The 18905-nt window shown below is 45.9% G+C and overlaps 1 protein-coding gene across 5 annotated transcripts in view; it reads left to right on the forward strand.

Moving 5' to 3' along the window:
* CALR3 (calreticulin 3) overlaps positions 1 to 18905 on the forward strand; it is a 201719-nt gene that overhangs the window by 161410 nt on the left and 21404 nt on the right. The gene's annotated exons all lie outside the window — the stretch shown is intronic.

Genomic DNA, 18905 nt, shown 5'->3' on the forward strand with positions numbered 1-18905 from the left:
AGTATCATTCAAGGATACATTTCTCCGAATCATGCACTGCTGAGTGACTGTCGGCTTTGTCCCTTGTTCTAGTTTAAAAGCTGCTCTATCTCCTTTTTGAAAGTTAGTGCCAGCAGCTTGGTTCCACTCTGGTTAAGGTGGAGCCCATCCTTTCGGAAAGGTCTCCCCTTTCCCCAAACATTTCCCCAGTTCCTTACAAAGCTGAATCCCTCTTCCCTGCACCATCGTCTCATCCACGCATTGAAACTCTGGAGCTCTGCCTGCCTCTGGGAGCCTGCACGTGGAACAGGAAGCATTTCAGAGAATGCCAACCTGGAGGATCTGGATTTTAGCTTCCTACCTAAAATCCTAAATTTGGCTTCCAGAACCTCTCTCCCACATTTTCCTATGTCGTTGTTGCCTACATGTACCATGACAGCCAGCTCCTCCCCAGCACTGTCTATAATCCTATCTAGGTGACGCGTGAGGTCTGCCACCTTCGCACCAGGCAGGCAAGTTACCAGACAGTCCTCACGTCCATCAGCCACCCTGCTATCTACATTTCTAATAATCGAATCACCAACTATGATGGCCGGCCTAACCCTTCCCTCCAGGGCAGTAGCCCTGGGAGACTTGTCCTCAGTGTGAGAGGACAATACATCACCTGGAGAGCAGGTCCTTGCTACAGGATCACTTCCTGCTACACCAGGGTGATGTTCTCCTACTGGGAGACCTTTCTGATCCAAGGCAGCACTAGGGCTGCCAGACTGGATTTAGGACTTGGCTACTATGTCCCTGAAGGTCTCATCAATGTACCTCTCTGTCTCCCCCAGCTCCTCCAAGTCTGCTACTCTAGCCTCCAGAGATCAGCCTCCAGAGATCAGACTCGTTCCCTGAGAGCCAGGAGCTCTTTGCATCGAGTGCACACATACAATCTCTCACCGGCAGGTAAAAAATCATACATGTGACACTCAATGCAAAAGACTGGAAAGCCCCCTTCTTGCTGCTGGATTGCTGCTTTCATCTTAGTTGTATTGAGTTCCTAGTTAAGTTTAGGATACTAAGGGAGTTGGAATGAGAGTAGTTTAAATTTACAGGTGAATTTACTAATTATTCAGCTAGTGTCCTACAAGGGGATGATTAAACTTTCAATAAGGGCTGGTACAATAGTATGATTTAGATAAGACCCTGATTGATTTTTAATGAGAAAGTTTCTCGTGCCTAAAAATCAAGGGTTGAGTGGGTGGGAAAGACAGATACTAGAATTAACTATCTCTGGCTTGCTTATTACCTCAGACACACACAAACTCTAAAGAATATATCCCTTAATTTCACCTTTCACCAAACTTTTATAAGCCCAAAAATTTCTGAAAGCTATACTTACCAATCCTCTTTAACCACCTTTAAATTAATCTTCACTCAGTTAATGGAAGGGTTTGAGATAACGGCGCGTGCTTCCGGTCCTCCTCTACTGCAAAGGGGCGGGGTCTCTGGAAGCTGGGGCTATGGACGTCAGTGCCTGGATCGCTTGCGGTGACTTCTGGACTCCTCTCCCGGGGGATGCTGGGAGCAGTATGCAGATGAGCCTTCCGGTCCTCCTCTTCTTCCGATGCCGGCACCGATAAAACTTCGACGTCGACTGATCCGCCATCTAAGAAGTCCCGGGGAGAGGAGCCCCCATCCTCTTCTCGACCCGGGACACCGAGGAGTTCCCCACCTGCACCAGTGCCGGGAGTCGAGACTCCACAAATTCTATGGACCCTCCGGCAACCCCTATTCAGTCTCCAACCTCGGCTGCTGTGTTGCCAACACCAGTTTTTTGGGAGGAATTGGACCGGATGGTCCAAGAGGCAGTGCTTCAGGCACTTCATGGATTCCAGTCACCACCAGCCCATGCTGTCACCTGATCCGGTGCCTACCATGCTGACTCCACTCCTCGAGCAATTAGATACCCTGATCGGTGCACTTCCATCGGTGCCCATTCTTCCGGACCAGCGGCGCCTCTGAAGCCATCAATTCCTGCACTGCCATCAATTCTGATTCCCTTGTCTTCGGACGAGGAAGAGCTCCACCGATGCTGGAGTCGATTCCAGGACCATCGGGGCTACTTCCACCCCAAAGACCATCGAAGACACTGATACCATCGGTGCCACCGCCGTCCTCGGTGCCGCCTCCTCCTGTTTCAGTGCCTCCATCCTTCCCATCGGTGCCACCTCCAGATCCGGCTGGTTTTGGACCTTTGCCTCCATCTAAAGACCCGCAGGGTGGAGGAGATCCACCATATGACCCTTGGGGTGATGATTCCTCTGACTCTCAAGACTCCGAGGACCTGTCAGAGCCTTCACCCCCAGAAGAACGCCGCCGCTCCCCTCCAGAAGACCTCACATTTGCCAGCTTCATAAAGGAGATGTCTGAAACCAACCCATTTTAAACTGCAAATGGAAGAGGTTGCCAGGCATAAAATGCTGGAGCTGCTTCAGTTCGTAGATGCCCCCAAGGAGGTGATCAAAATTAAAGATATTCCGCTATGTGAAAAAGGTTCATATTAATGATGAAGAGTAACCGTCATACAGCGCCCTTGCAACTGATGGCTTATATGTGAAAAAGCCTTTACAAGCGCTGGGGCTTTATAATCATTGGTCACTTCTTATTGTGCTCTGTAAAGTCTTGTATTCCCCTTCAAGGGCTATACCAAAATGGATTGTACTTATCTTGGTTTAGATAATGCAGCATATGCTCGTGCTTATAGTTGTGGTTGGAGTCTTCTGCACATGTCAGTGAATAAACGATCAATGATGCAGCGATAATTGTGACTTCCTTTGTGTCTTCCTTCCGACACTGCAATGTTTCGAAGCAAAAATTGCTTCTTCAGGGAACAGGAGCTGAAAGCTATGCAACATATCTATGCAATAAGAGACAAGTGAAAAAAACTTTTTTTTTTACCAGCAAATAAGCTTAAGACGACAACGAGGCTGTGAAAAATGTTGTAACACTTACATTTTGTGGAATTTTGGTCAATATAACATCAGGAGAAATTTTAAGCTGTGCTAAAAAAAAAAATGCAACGTGAAAAAATGAAAAAGAGCACAGTGAGCAATTTAACAATGAATATGAAAAAGTCTAAAGTAGCTGACCACAAGGCAAATCTGTTACTTTGGGTGCTAAAAAGCTACCTGTCAGCGTTGCTTCCCTGTTGTAACAATGAACTATGGGGGAAAGGCCATTTTAAAGGGAACCCCATCGAGTGGGGTGAATGACAACCGGATTTGACAGATCTAATCTTGCCATATACGGACGTTTGAAGTGGCGGCCATCTTGAAAAACAATCTCTGCATATCAGGGGAATACCTCATCAAATAAGGAAAATGACATCAGGGCAGCAATCTTAAAAATCTGCCAGTATGACATTTAGCATGGCAGCCATCTTGAAAACAAATCTCTTCATGTCGGGGGAATGCCTCACCAAATAAGGGAAATGACATCAGGGTGGCCATCTTGAAAATCCTGCCATATAGGAAGTATGACATTTAGCATGGCGGCCATCTTGAAAACACATTTCTTCTTATTGGGGGAATATATCACCAAATAAGGGAAATTACATCAGGGCGGTCATCTTGAAAATCTTGCCATGAAGAGAGTATGACATTTAAAATGGCGGCCAATCAAAGGAAATGTCAAGTTTAGTAGAGAAGATTATTTATTTATTTATTTATTTATTTCAAATTTTTATATACCGGCATTCGAGACAGCAGTCACATCATGCTGGTTCACATAAAACAGGGGTGCATAGTAAACATAACTATAACAATGGTGCTGAAAAGGCAGTTACATATAACAGGGTGATAAGAACTTGGCTGAGAAGGAAGAGAAAGGACAGGATTAATTCACACAGGTAAACGATAGAAGATATGGTTAATCAAGATATGGTTAATCAAGGTGTAGTTGGAGATTAGTTGACCATGTTGGTGTCTGGGAAAGCTTGTATGAATATCCAGGTCTTTAGTCTTTTTTTGAAGGTTGAGATGCATCTGGATGCATGGTTGAGATGCATGGTTCTGTTCTGAGATTTGAGGGGATGGAGTTCCATAACGGTGGAATGGCTGTAGAGAAAGCCCGGTCTCTTAGTGTGCAGTGTCTGGTAGATTTGGACGGTGGTACCTGTAGCGATCCTTTGTATGCATCTCTTGTCGGTCTTGACGAATTGTGTAGTCGGAGAGGGATCTGTATGTCAATGGGAGCCAGTTGGTGGATGATTTTGTATGTGGTAAGAATGGCCTTGTATATTATTCTAAAGTGTATAGGTAGCCAATGGAGGCTCTTTAGAATGGGGGTTATGTGGTCCCTTCTCCTGGTATTTGTTAGAATTCGTGCAGCTGCATTTTGCACCATCTGAAGCGGTTTGGTGTATGAAGCGGGAAGGCCGAGTAGGATGGTGTTACAATAGTCTAATTTTGAAAAGATGATTGCTTGTAGAATAGTTCTGAAATCTTGGGCATGGAAAAGAGGTCTAATTCTTTTCAGGACTTGTAGTTGGTAGAAACAGTCTTTGGTGGTTTTGTTAATGGTGGCTTTGAAATTCAGGCGATTATCAATTAGGACTCCTAGGTCTCTCACTTGTGTGATTGTTGGCGTGGCTTGTTGTGCAGAGGTGATGGTGCTATTTTCTGAGGCGATGAGCAGGAGTTCAGTTTTGCCGGAATTTAATACCAGGTTTAGGCTGGTGAGGAGGAGTTTAATTTTTTGAAGGCATGTGTCCCAGTAAGCCAGAGTTTTAGCGACGGAATCCTTGATGGGTATCAGGACCTGTATATCGTCCGCGTAAAGGAAGTGTTTGAGGTTGAGGTCGGTGAGAAGTTGGCATAACGGTATAAGGTAAATGTTAAATAAAGTAGGAGACAGGGAGGACCCCTGTGGGACTCCTACTGACGACGGATGTTGAGAGGATTCTTTGTTCTGTATCTTGACCTTGTATCCTCTATTGCTGAGAAATGATATGAACCAAGATAGTGCTGTGCCTGAGATACCTATGGAGGCTAACTGGTTAATGAGTAAGGAATGATTGACGGTGTCAAAGGCTGAAGAAAGGTCCAGTAGGATCAGTAAGAAGGCTTGACCTTTACGGAGGCCCAGGATGAGGTGATCTGTTAAGGAAATGAGGAGGGACTCCGTGCTTAGTGTTTTGCGGAAACCGTATTGTGATGGGAATAGGAGGTTGTTTTCTTCAATGTAGTTTGAGAGTCGGGTGTTCACCAATTTCTCCATAATCTTAGCTATGAAGGGGAGGTTGGCGATTGGTCGGTAGTTGTTTGGGTCATTAGGATCTAGATTAGGTTTCTTGAGTAATGGTTTGAGAGAGGCCAATTTTAGGTCATCTGGGTAAGATCCTTGTGTTATAGAGCAATTTATGATGTCTGACAGGGATTTGGAGATGGAGTCAGGAATTGATAGAAGTAATTTCGAGGGGATGTGGTCCGAAGGGTGAGAAGATGGTTTCATTTTCCGTAGAATACCTTGGATCTCAATGGAAGAAGTGAGTTCCAGTTCTTCTAAGTGGGTATTTTTGAAGGTGGTCTGAGGAGGTGTTGAAGTAGATGCGATGTTGGGGGGCAGGTGAGTTAGAAGTTTGCTGATTTTGTTATTGAAAAATAGCGCTAGTTCTTCCGCTTTAGATTTTGCTTGGTTGAGGGCGATTTCTGATGGGTTTATTTGAGTGAGGTTAGAGACGTAGCTAAAGAGGGCTTTAGCGTCGAAGATTAGGTGGTGGATCTTGGATGCATAGTAGTTCCTCTTGGATCTTAATGTATTCGATTTGTATTGGAGAAGAGTCGATTTATAGGTAGATAGAGTGATGGTACATGGGTTTTTACGCCATTTAGCCTCATTTTGTCTTAGCAATAGTTTAAGCTTTCTTAGCTCTAGGGTAAACCATGGTTGTCTTTTGGACGAGTTGGGGTGAGGTTTTTTTGTAGTAAGGGGGCATAGCTTGTTGGCTATTGATTCCGTGATGTTGTTCCAAGATCGAAGCGCTGAGTTCGGATTGGTAAAGTCTACTTGGGTGAGATGTGATAATAAGTGATTGCTAAGATCTTCTGTGGTGCATGTTTTCCTGTAAGTGAAGCAATGTGAGGGTATGCGAGATGGACTAGTATCTTTTATTGAGAATGAGGAAGTTATGAGGGAGTGATCTGACCATGGTACCTTCGTGCAGGAGGGGTGCTGGACCGGTTTGATTGCTGTATTGACGAAGATAAGGTCTAACGTGTGTCCGGCTTTGTGTGTGGGTTTGTTAACTAGTTGAGTGAAACCTAAAGCGGAGTATGCTGTGAGTAAGGCTTCGCAGTTGGGTGATAATGTGGAGTTGTCGACGTGCAGGTTGAAGTCACCTAATATTATCGCTGGGGCATCTAGATTGATAAGGGAAGTAGTTAGTTCAACCAGGGGAGATGCGTCTGTTTCCAGTAAACCTGGAGGAGCGTAGAGAAGTAAAATTTGGAGTTTGTCTGACGAGAAGAAGCCAAATTCGAGTTTTGAGTCGGTATTGGAGGAGTGTTGAGTGAATCTGTGGTCCTTTTTTGTAGCTAGGAGGATTCCTCCTCCTTTTTTTTTTCCATGACGTGGGATTGAGAAGAAGTTGTATGTCTCCGTGGGTAATTGGTTAATTATTGCAGTGTCTGAAGGTTTGAGCCATGTCTCAGTAATTGCGCATATGTCCGGTTTCACATCGATGAGATAGTCGTTTAGTATTACTGATTTCTTAGTTAGGGATTGTGCATTGAATAGTGTTAACGTAAATAGTGTGAGGCCTAGCAGTTGGGTAATGGGAGAGATCACGATTGGAGAGAGGGATTTAAGGTTATGGCAATGGGCTTGTCGAGTTGAATATCCTTTGGAAGGAGGACAGTGTGGGAGGATTGGGATTGGAAAGGATGGGGACATTCTTCTTAGTTTGCTGGAGTGGAAGCTGGAGTGGCTGGAGTGGATGCTGGATGCTGGAGTGGATGCTGGATGCTGGAGTGGCTAGACTGGATGCTGGAGCGGCTGGAGTGGCTGGAGTGGATGCTGGAGTGGCTGGAGTGGATGCTGGAAGCTGGAGTGGATGCTGGATGCTGGAGTGGCTGGACTGGATACTGCGGTGGATATAATGAGTTTTATATTGGCATTAATGCAGGCAGAAAACTTCGTAGAGTTTCAGCACTTTTACTGTCTGTTATTATTGTATTGTTTAGGCTGTAGTCACTTTCGTGGGTATGGGTCTTCCAGCTGTAGTCACTTTCGTATGCTGACAACTTGCTGAGATGGCGCTGGCTGGGTGCAGGCTGGTACTTGCTAGGTGAGAGCTGGAAGAACGTGAGCAAGATGGACGCTGGAAGAGTTCTGGTGCAGTAATGTTGTGAGGCTGCTCGGGGAAGCGAGGATCGAAACAAAGGGGCAGGCCCCTTTGTCGCGCTCCTTCGGCGCGCGACGCTCGGCGCGCGGCGCCTAGCAGTGAGGTTTTAAATCCCTGCTGGGCTCTCTCCGGTTGGTTGCCGGTCTGAGTTGGGGGCGGGCCTTATCGCGTTTCCCTTTTTTTTTTCTTTTTTTCTGTTTTGGACATATTTTTTGGACATATGTTTGGACATATGTTTGGACATATGTTTTGGACATATTTTCTGTTTAATGACATATTAAATACCCGGTAGTATCATAAAATATTAAATGAGGGAATACCATTCAACTCTTTCATTTAATCCTTCAGGTTCTACTGTCTTTAACTGGAAAATCCATTTCTCTTTAAAAAATAATCCATTTGAAATCCTCAAACTTATGGTTGAATTCTATGCAATGTTGAACTGTGGGGGCTTTCATATCCTTGTTATTGATGCGGCTGCGGTGTTCTGTCAGACGGGTGAGTATTTTACGTTTCGTATGCCCAATATAGATTTTCTGGCAAGGGCAGTGTAGGGCATAAAGAACATGATCTGTATTACAATGGACTTCACGTTTAATGCTGACTTTAAAATCCGTATTAGGATCTTGCCACACAGTGCCAGTGTGGGCCGTTGTACAAAAAGAGCAATTGCCGCAAATGATTTGACGGCTCCAACGGTGATGCAATTGTCAGGAATCACAGCCCTTAGAACTCGTTGTTTAATGTTAATGCCTCTTGAATATTTATTTATTTATTTATTTTTAATTTTTATATACCAGAATTCCTGTATACAATACAAATCAATCCGGTTTACAAGTAACGAAAAGGTTGCCCTGGTCTGGGAGGTTAGACCAGGGTTTTTTTTAACATGGAACATTGAACAATAACAATAATATGAGAACATTGGTTTCTCGATGAAAAGAGAATGTGGGCTAAGAACGTGCCACTATTTTAAAATAATTCTTTTGATTTGAGACGTAAATTCTGTATGCTCAAGGATACAAATGAGATTGGGACAATCTGGTTTCTGTCTATATTGAAGTAATTGTGTTCTATCTGAGTATTTTGCCCTCTTATATGCATTTTGAATGACTCGGTTAGATATCCCCTTTCTCGGAATCTATCTTTCAATAATGCTGCTTGTTTGCTGAATTCAATGTCTTCTGAGCATATCCGCCGAATACGAAAAAATTGCCCCACAGGTAATCCCTCCTTAAAATGACGTGGGTGGTGACTCTTAAAACATAGGAAGTTATTCCTGTCTGTGCTCTTACGGAATAATGTGGTGCTTATTCCATGTTCGTTCTTATTGATTGAAATTTCTAGATATGATAATTTCTCTCAGTGATAAGATATACTGAATTTCAAATTAGGATCTACTTGATTCAACCATTGATGGAATAATAACAACTGTTCCTCAGTGTGGGTCCAGATAAAGAATATGTCGTCTATATAACAGGTCCATGCTATAACATGTTGAAAAAATTGTGATTTGTACACATGGTTTTCCTCAAATTGTGTGACAAATAAGTTTGCAATATCTGGAGCGACAGGGGATCCCATGGCAACGCCATGAATTTGTAGAAAACATTTATCCTCAAACATGAAAAAATTATTGAAGAGAACTAATTCCATGAGTGATAATAAGAAACTAGACGGGATACGATGTGGTCTTTCTCTATCTGAAAATGTTTTTTTCGCCAAAGTTAAGGCTTCATTTTGAGGCACATTCATATCAAGTGATTCAATGTCTAAACTCACTATTCTGGAGAGTTTATTCAACATATTGGATGTATCTTGAACGAAAGATTTAGCATTATGAACTGCTAGTTGAAGAAACAGATCAATGAATATGGCCAATGGTTCTAGAATGGAACATGAAAATTCTTCCCGGTAATCTTCAAGATTCATAATGACTATTGCCCCTCCTTTGTCTGCTGGCTTGATGATGATATCTATTGTTTCATCCAATGGTTCCATTCTACATCTTCCATGCACAGGAGACAATCTGTTTGGCGAGAAAATTCAGGAGGCAGTGGCACAACTCAAAGATCACCATGAGACCTTGCGGACTTCTCGTCTACCGCCAAGAGGCCATTTAGACAGGAACCTAGGAGGCTATCCTATAAACCACATAGGTATTACCCTCCTCCGTCCCGGACTCGTCTGACCAGACCCTCTCAGAGAGGTCAGGCTCGTCAGCACAGACCCCCAAAGACCCAACCACCTCCTCAGTCTGGTCCTGCCTCCGGATTTTGACTCCCTTCTAGAGAGTGGAAAAATAACTAGCTGGTGCAACAAATTGAATGTTGCTAATGTTTAAATACAAAGTATCCTTAGCATGAATACATTGTATCGGAGAGAAAAAGACCTCAGCACTGGTACCGACTAAGCTTTGCTGTCAGATTTTTTTAAATCAGTAGTTGCAATCATGGGTCATAAAAAACTCTCTTTTTATTGTTTGTCAAAAAAAAATTTGATTATTTTTAATTTTATTAAAAATGACTTTTTGAACTGATTTTTATATTTTCCATTTATATGTAGCTATGCGTCATTTCTCTCATTAATCATAGCTCAAAAGCAAAACCAGATTACAATTGGATGTTATCCTAATCAATATCTCACAAATGCTTCTTTGGTGATACGCGTGCTGTCCGTGGCAGACCCACGGCACAGCCCCCTCACCTTTCTACTGTAACTCCAGCCACTGGTTCCTCCTCGCTGGCGGCGGCGGGCCGTCAGCTTTGTCCTTGGGCCTCTCCTGGTGCCTCCGGCTCTGCCTCAGTCACCGGCATTCCTGGTCCTGCTTCCACTTCTCGTTGGGCTTCTCCATGTGTCCTGCGGAGGGATTCTGCTACTCGCACAGCGCCCCTCCCTAGGTGCGCGCGCATGCGCACGCACACCATTGACTCTTAGGTAGGGACTGCGGCGGGAACCTGGCAGTGGCCCCGGATGATGTCAACCTAATCTCAGTATTTAAGCTCAGGCTCCGCCCCCTACCATTGCCTTTGCAACAGGTCCCCTTGCTGGTCGAGTACTCGTTGCTTCTAGAGATTCATCTTAACCCTGTGTTCCTGTTCCTTGTTGTTCCTGGTTCCTGTCTCTTCGTTCCTACCCTGCTTATGCTTCGGATTGACTACACGGACTTTGACCTCGCTTTGTCTGACGTTGCCACTGCCTATCTCCAGACCTAGACCTCTGCTTCGCCTGACTACGGTACTGCCTATCTCCAGACCCAGACCTCTGCTTCGCCTGACTACGCTACAGCCTATCTCCAGACCCAGACCTCTGCTTCGCCTGACTACACTACAGCCTATCTTCAGACCCAGACCTCTGCTTCGCCTGACTACGCTACAGCCTATCTCCAGACCCAGACCTCTGTTTCGCCTGACTACGCTATTTCCAGACCCAGACCTACAGACCTCTGCTTCGCCTGACTACGCTGTTGCCTATCTCCAGACCCAGACCTCTGCTTCGTCCGACTATGCACTGCCTATCTCCAAACCTGGATCCTACTTTGTTCGACTACGACATTGACTATCTCCGTGATCAGACCTCAGCTTCACTCGACTACGACAGTGACTATCTCCGTGATCAGACCTCAGCCTTGCTTGCCACTGCCTTCGGATCGCTGCCAGCCCTGACTCAAACCAACCACTGGACGCCTCTTCTGCTTACTCCCTGGACGGGATTTCTTCAGGCTTCGGCTACTTTTGCTCAAGCGTCCCCTGTCTGTCTTTGTTCCATTGGCACTCGAGTTTCCAGGACATTACCTAGTCTGGAGTTAGACTGTACCATCTCTCACCTGCTGTCTCTGGGCTGAACCAACTCTTACTGCAACTATATACAGAGGCCCACCTAAGTCCTGCCGGCCCGGGCACCCAAAGGCTCAACACGCGGGGAAAGAGGGCTGGTATAGGTGAAGCTCCAGCGGCCTCAGCCTATCAGCCCATTCCACCTGTCGACGGTGGGGACCCGTAGGTCCTTACCTACGGGTTGCATCAACCCCACCTCGGCCCAAGGGTCCTCCTCCTGCGCAACAGGTTGCAAAGTCCATGGACTAGGTGGAGCCGCGTGCCCGCCAGGCCTTTCCAGGTCTGGCATCCAAAGTACAAGAATAGCAGCAATTTCTTGATGCATTGGCCTCCTCTATTGACCATCTTCACACCCAGCTTGATGCTCTCCCCAGTAATCCGGTTTCTGCACTGGCTCCTCCTCATCCACAGCCATCACCATCGATGCCTTGAGCCTTGCTGGCCCTACCAGCACCCCCAGGCTTCAACAGTGACTCCAGACTCTGCAGAGGGTTCATCAACCAATGCTATATGCAGTTCGCTCTGCAGCCCTCCGTCTTCCAGGACAAATTGACCAAAGTCATCTTCATCCTATCTCGTCTTGAAGGAAAATCGCTGGCCTGGGCCTCCCCCTTGTGGGAACGACCGGACTCCCTCCTAAGAGAGTTGTCTCAGTTTGTGGCTGTGTTTTGATGGACCTTCGATAACTCTGGGTGATATGCAGTGGCAAGCACCAGTTTATTGCATCTTCGTCAAGGTCAGAGAAGTCTCTTCAACTATACCATCGAGTTCCGGACTTTGGCTTCTGAGCTCACCTGACAGGAAGACTGCCTATGAGCTATCAACCTGGATGGACTTTCCTCACAGCTGAAGGATGAGCTTGCTGCAAGGGAGCTCCCTACCTCTCTCGAAGACCTTATAGACCTGATAGGCCAAATCGACCACTGTCTCCAAGAGCGTCAATGGGAGAGTCGGATGCCAAGAAGCCCTCTCCGGTTTGATCCTGTTTGTCACCAACCACTAGCCCTGCCTCGTAAGGGTCACTACTGTGGCTAAGACGGAAGAGCCCATGCAGTTGAGTCGTGGGCAGCTGACACCGGAAGAGCGCCTCCAGTGGAGACAAACCGGTCTGTGTCTGTATTGCGGAGCACCTGGCCACCATCTACAGACCTGCCCTGTCTGTCCGGGAAATTTCCAGGCCTAAGTTCAGTAGGGGTCCTGAACTTGGGCGCAACCTCTCCGGCCCATCAATTATCTGTACTAGTCACCTTGATCTGGGATTACCGGTCTTTTCTAGTTCTTGCTCTGGTGGATTCCAGAGCAGGAGGTAATTTCATTCGTAAGGATCTTGTCTAGCTTCTGGGTATAAAGACCCGCTCACTAGAGACCTCCTTGTATATTGCATCTATTTATGGAGAGCTGTTACCTGGCCGAATCTTCCTTACTATGGAGCCAGTCCAGCTGCACACTGGCGCTCTAAATACAGAAGAACTTAAACTATTAGTGTTGGAGAAATCCAACCATCCGGTAGTCCTCGGACTCCCCTGGCTACAAAAGCACTCTTCCCAATTTAATTGGGGCTCATTGCAACTAGTGGAGTGGGGTCCCGCCTGCCACCAGTCCTATCTTCATAAAGTGGTGTTATGGTTTAGCGATATTTAGGTGGATTTTTGGGTACTGTGGCAGATGACCACGCCCACGGGGAGGAGCCCCGTGGGGAGCCACAGTACTGGGCTAGACTCAAGATGCACAAAGATTTAGTTCTTTTATTGTACAGCTGATGTATACCACCAGAGGTGGCAGTAGTGAGGTGATCCAGAGGTTGCAGTCCAGGGACCCTAGGCAAGGGAACTCATCTCACCAAGTTGGTATAGGGATATCCAGATGTAAACTTCCCCGCATGGCAATGCTGTGGATGAGACAGACTGATAATAGATTACTCACTTAGATGTTAGCTGTAAGGTTAGCGATTCCACCAGGCAGAAGTAGATGGTAACAGGCACCGAGGCAGGGAGAGCAGGCCCTTGAGGAGCGAGTACCTTATCCCATTTAGGCACCTGAAACTAAAGCAGAGGGCCCCCAAGGAGCGGGTACCCAGTTTAGAGAATACCTGCAGGGCAGAGAATGGCGTCCAGTGGCAGCAAGGAAGCGGCAGAGTAGCTTAGACCGTCCGAGACCAATCCTTGCTAACTCAAAGAGCTAGCAAACAATTGTAGGCTATATACCTGATGTTGTGACATCACTCGAGGGGGACGCCCCCGAGGTTCGCGCCAATGCTGGCATAAAGACGAGGGTAGCACGCGCACACCCTAGGAGGACCTTGAGAGAATCATGGCGGGAGGCAACGCCATAGCCATTCCGGGGATGCCGGAGAGAGCGGCTTGCAGACACGGCGGTGGCCATTTTCCCAAGGTTTGCAGGAGGAGTCGAGAAAAAGATGAGGCACAAGGGGGTGACGCCATCTTACCCCGACGGACGCAACAAGTGGTACCGCTATCTGTGGTTCCTTTGGCCACCACTTCTGGTATACCCGCTCCTTATGCAAATTTCGAAGATGTATTTTTCAAGCAAAAAGCAGACCACCTTCCGCCTCTTTGTAGGTTTGATTGTCCTATTGACCTTCTTCCAGGAACCACGCCTCCCCGAGGACGCACTTACCTTCTGTTTCTACCCGGGACAAAGGCTATGACAGAGTACATCCAAGAAAACCTTGCGAAGGGATTCATCCGCCCCTCAACCTCTCCTGCTGGGGCGAGATTCTTTTTTGTGACCAAGAAAGATGGGTCACTTAGGCCATTTATTGACTACTGCGGCCTAAATTCCATCACCCACAAAGACCAGTATCCTCTACCACTAATCTCAGAATTATTCGATAGTCTACAGAGAGCATCTATATTCACAAAATTGGACCTATGCAGAGCATATAATTTGGTACGGATCCGTCCTGACGACATTTGGAAGACTGCCTTTAAAACCTGGGACGGGCATTACGAATACCTCTGTAATGCGCCCACAGTTTTACAATGAATGATGAATGAAATTTTCAGAGATTTATTGTATACCAAGGTTGTGGCCTTCCTGGACGATATTCTTGTCTTTTCTAAAGACCTGGCCACAAACTGCACTGATGTCCGTACCATCCTCCAACGCCTTCGCGAGAATCACCTTTTTGCAAAATTGGACAAATGCTTGTTCGAGAAATCCAGCCTACCTTTCCTCGAATACATTATCTCCCAACGAGGATTTTCTATGGACCCTGCTAAGTTGAAAGGAATCCGAGATTGGCTGCAACCCGTGGATCTTAAAGCCCTCCAGCGCTTCCTGGGGTATCTAAATTACTATTGCTATTTCATCCCACATTATTCCACTTTGGCTGCCCCTTTGACAGCTCTAACTCGTAAGGGCCAAGATACTCAAAATTGGACTCAGGAAGCCGTCACAGCCTTCCACTGCCTTAAAGAAGCCTTCCAGGCGGGGTCTTGTCTGCATCACCCAGACCCGGGGAGGTCCTGAGTCAAAAGGGGGGGTGGGGGAGGGAAGGGAAAGGGAAAGTAGGTAAAGAAAGGGGGGGAGGGGATAATTGTCAATTATGTCAGAATAATGAATAACATACCAGCTTCGGCTGCCTTCTATGCTGGGAATACATAACATGTTTCATGTATCTCTCTTAAAACCTGGCCTGCCCGAAAGGCCCCTGAACCACCTCCACTTGTGGCTGAAACTGATAGGACATACAAGGTACATGTCCTCGACGTCCGGCGAAGAGGCCGCCGGTGGGAATACCTCCTTTCTTGGGAAGGATTATGGACCCGAAGAAAATTCTAGGGATTCAGCACAGAACGCCTTGGACAAAACCCTCCTCTTGAACTTTCATCGTGCCCATCCAGGCACTTTACACTCCTCCAAGAGGGGAGTGTAAAGGGGGGTACTGTTATGCGTGCCGTTCATGGCAGACCCGCGGCACGGCCCCTTCACCTTTCTGCTGTAACTCCAGCCACTGGTTCCTCCTCGCTGGCGGCGGCGGGCCGTCAGTTTCGTCCTCAGGCCTCCCCCGATGCCTCCGGCTCTGCCTCAGTCCCCAGCATTCCCGGACCTGCTTCCACTTCTCGTCTGGCCTCTCCACTTAGCCCATGGAGAGATGCTGCTACTTGTGCTGCGCCGCTCCCTAGGCGCGCACCATTGACTCTTAAGTAGGGACCGTGGCGGGAACCTGGCCGCGGTCCCGGATGGTGACGTCAACCTAATCTCAGTATTTAAGCTCAGGCTCCGCTTCCTAGCATTGCCTTTGCAACAGGTCCCCTTGCTGGTCAAGTACTCATTGCTTCTAGAGATTCGTCTCAACCCTGCGTTCCTGTTCCTAGTTGTTCCTGGTTCCTGTCTCTTCGTTCCTACCCTGCTTTTGATTCAGATTGACTACATGGATTTTTTTTTTTTCAATTTATACTTTATTAAATTTCTCATACATTTTACAATGAAAAGAAAATAAGCAATTTTTGGATTCCATAACATCAAGTTAAAAAATAAGGAAATAAGATCTATATACGTTTCCAATAATTAAGTCCACATTATGGGGGAGCTTAATTTTAAAGAAAAAATACAAGGCAATAATCATAACACTTTATTAATTTTCAGGAGACTCATTCTTTTTTTTTTTTACCAGTTTACAATGTATCCATATTAATTAATTACAATGCCCTCAACTACCTTTATCTGTAAGAAAAACTTACAGATGAGAAGGTTCAAGAAAACCAAACTTATTTTTTTGTAGTGTAATAATACACTTACAAGGAAATTTGAGAGAGAATGTGGCCCCAAGGGCCAACACTCTCTGTCTCATCAAAAGAAATTGTTTCCTTCTCATCTGAGTGTTCCTCGAAACATCAGGGAAGACCTGGACTAGTTTACCACAGAACATAAAGCTTTTGTTTTTAAACTATTTTTGTAGGACTAGATTTTTGTCCTGTTCCAAAACAAAGGCAACTATCAAAGTTGCCCTTGTTGGAATATCCTCTTCTGAAGCCTCTAAGAAGGATGTTAAATTTGGACTATTGGCAACTAGCGCATTAATTCCACCTTCTGGGGCTATACCTGCTCTCCTAGAATTAGATAAATAATATATCTTTGAAATAAGCATTTCATTTGGAATACTCAGTATCTCTTTAATATATTTTTTAAATAACTCTTGTGCAGATGATAATCTCGTAAAGGGAAAATTTAAAAAGCGTAGATTTTTTCTTCACATATTATTTTCCAACCCCTCCATATATTTTTATATCATCAGAGTGTCTTCAATAAAGGCAGTCCCTGTTGTTTGTAAAGCTGTTATCTGAGAATTCAATACAGCGTTTGTAGCTTCAATCTGATCTATTCTTTTTCCATGGTTGTCCAGTTTCTTTTTAATCTCATTAGAGAAAACTGTAGATTGGGCCATGGACTGGGATAATCTCCTCTCCATGTTTGTAATCGCTTTCCAGATGTCTACTAGAGATATATTCTCTGGGTCTGGCACAGTCATTTCCCCCTCTACTCCTTCAACACTGGCTGTAGCCTGCTCCAAAGACTTCTTCTCTCTGACTTCAGATGTTATCGCCTCACCTAAGTTAGGGGTATTTAAAACATTTACCCCTACACTTCCTGAGGTGCTAATGGATAACTGGTCCTGGGCAGGACTGGCTGTAGCCCCAGACAAAAGAGATAAATCTTGAGGGACCTCCTTGGAGGTTTGACTCACCCTTCGTGCTAAATGCATATCCATCGGGCCTCTTAGTTCTTTCGCCACCGGAGTTGATGTTATCACCTTAATTTTCCGTTTCCTCCCCATCTAAAATGAAGGGCTCTTCCTCTTCAAACTTTTCTCCAGGGGCACGCCCCTTTGGCGCGCAGCTTCGGCAGCGCGCCGGTGGCTGCGCGCCGCTGTGCAGATCTTTAAATGCTCTCAGCTGGCGTCGGGTGAAGATGACATCAAGGGGGGCAGGAGACAGCTCTCTCGGCTCACCAGCTCGGTCCTGTTTGCCCTCGCTCCCTTACAGGTGCGGCTCTCCTCAGCAAGGCTCCCAAACTCTGCCACTGTGCAGATCTTTAAATGCTCTCAGCTGGCGTTGGGTGGAGATGACGTCAAGGGGGGCGGGAGACAGCTCTCTCTGCTCACCAGCTCAGTGCCGTTTGCCCTCGCTCCCTTACAAGTGCGGCTCTCCTCAGCAAGGCTCCCAGACTACACGGATTTTGACCTCGCTTCAGACCCAGACCTCTGCTTCGCTTGACTATGGTTCTGCCTATCTCCAGACCCGGACCCTGCTTTGTTCAACTACGACATTGACTATCTCTGTGATCAAACCTCAGCTTCGTTCGACTACGACATTGACTATCTCCGTGATCAGACCTCAGCTTCGTTCGACAATGACATTGACTAACTCCGTGATCAGACCTCAGCTTCGTTCGACTACGACAGTGACTATCTCCATGATCAGACCTCAGCCTTCTTTGCCACTGCCTTTGGATCACTGCCAGCCCTAACTCAAGCCAACCACTGGACGCCTCTTCTGCTTACTCCCTGGACGTGGTTTCATCAGGCTTCGGCCTACTTTTGCTCGAACACCCCCTGTCTGTCTTCATTCCATTGGCGCCCGAGTTTCCAGGACATTACCTAGTCTGGAGTACTATCTCTCACCTGCTGTCTCTGGACTGAACCAACTCTTACTGCAGTTATATACAGAGGCCCACCTAAGTCCTGCTGGCCCGGGTACCCGCAGAGAATGAGGACTGGTATAGGTGAAGCTCCAGTGGCCTCTGCCTATCAGCCCACTCCACCTGCTGATGGTGGAGACCCCTAGGACCTTACCTACAGGTTGCCTCAACCCCACTTTAGCCCAAGGGTCCACTGCCGGCGCAACATTTGATATAAGCTACATATTCGCCCGATAGAGACCAATTTTTCACACTTATCTTAATGTGATGATTTCTTTGGAAAACCTTTCGGCAAATGTTAATGGTCAAACAATTTCTGTGCAATGCTCAGCCAGCGCTGTTAACAGCTGCTGTTTGAGACGCTGACATTGACAACGTTTCACAAATGCTGCATCAGGGCAGTATATTTCTGAAATAATGATATTCTAGGTAAATTCCATTATGGCATTATATTAAATCATTATTAAAAACGTCTTCATTTACTTACATAGTATTTTTGGGACGTGTTCCTTCTAAAGATTCTATCGGACTATGGCAATCCTGACAAAGGCTGGCCATTTAAACTTGATTCAGCCATTTACTGATTATGCTAAAGAACAAGGCTATTTAACCAGCAAGGAACATCAGTATTTGAATCCTAAATTTCCAAGAATTCCAATTATGTACATATTACCAAAAGTGCATAAAAGTTTAAATGAACCACCTGGTAGACCTATCATCTCTTCCAACGATTCTGCTTTGTAACCATTGTCACAATACATAGATTGTCATCTCAGGAATTATGTCCAACAAGGTACATCATATATACATGATACCTCCCATTTCATATCCATGTTTCAAAACAATCAAAGTTGACATCTCGTTTCATTATTTAGTTACGATGGACATTCAATCTCTATACACTTCTATTCCACAAGATGGTGCCCTACAAGTGTTAAAAAATTCTTGAACAATCGAGAACGTCCACATAAAGTACCAATGTATTTTATACTTAAGTTGGCTACCCTAGCACTAACAAAGAATTATTTCAAATTTCAAAA

Source organism: Rhinatrema bivittatum, chromosome 8 (genome assembly GCF_901001135.1).
Source record: "Rhinatrema bivittatum chromosome 8, aRhiBiv1.1, whole genome shotgun sequence".
In the NCBI taxonomy this organism is placed as follows: domain Eukaryota; kingdom Metazoa; phylum Chordata; class Amphibia; order Gymnophiona; family Rhinatrematidae; genus Rhinatrema; species Rhinatrema bivittatum.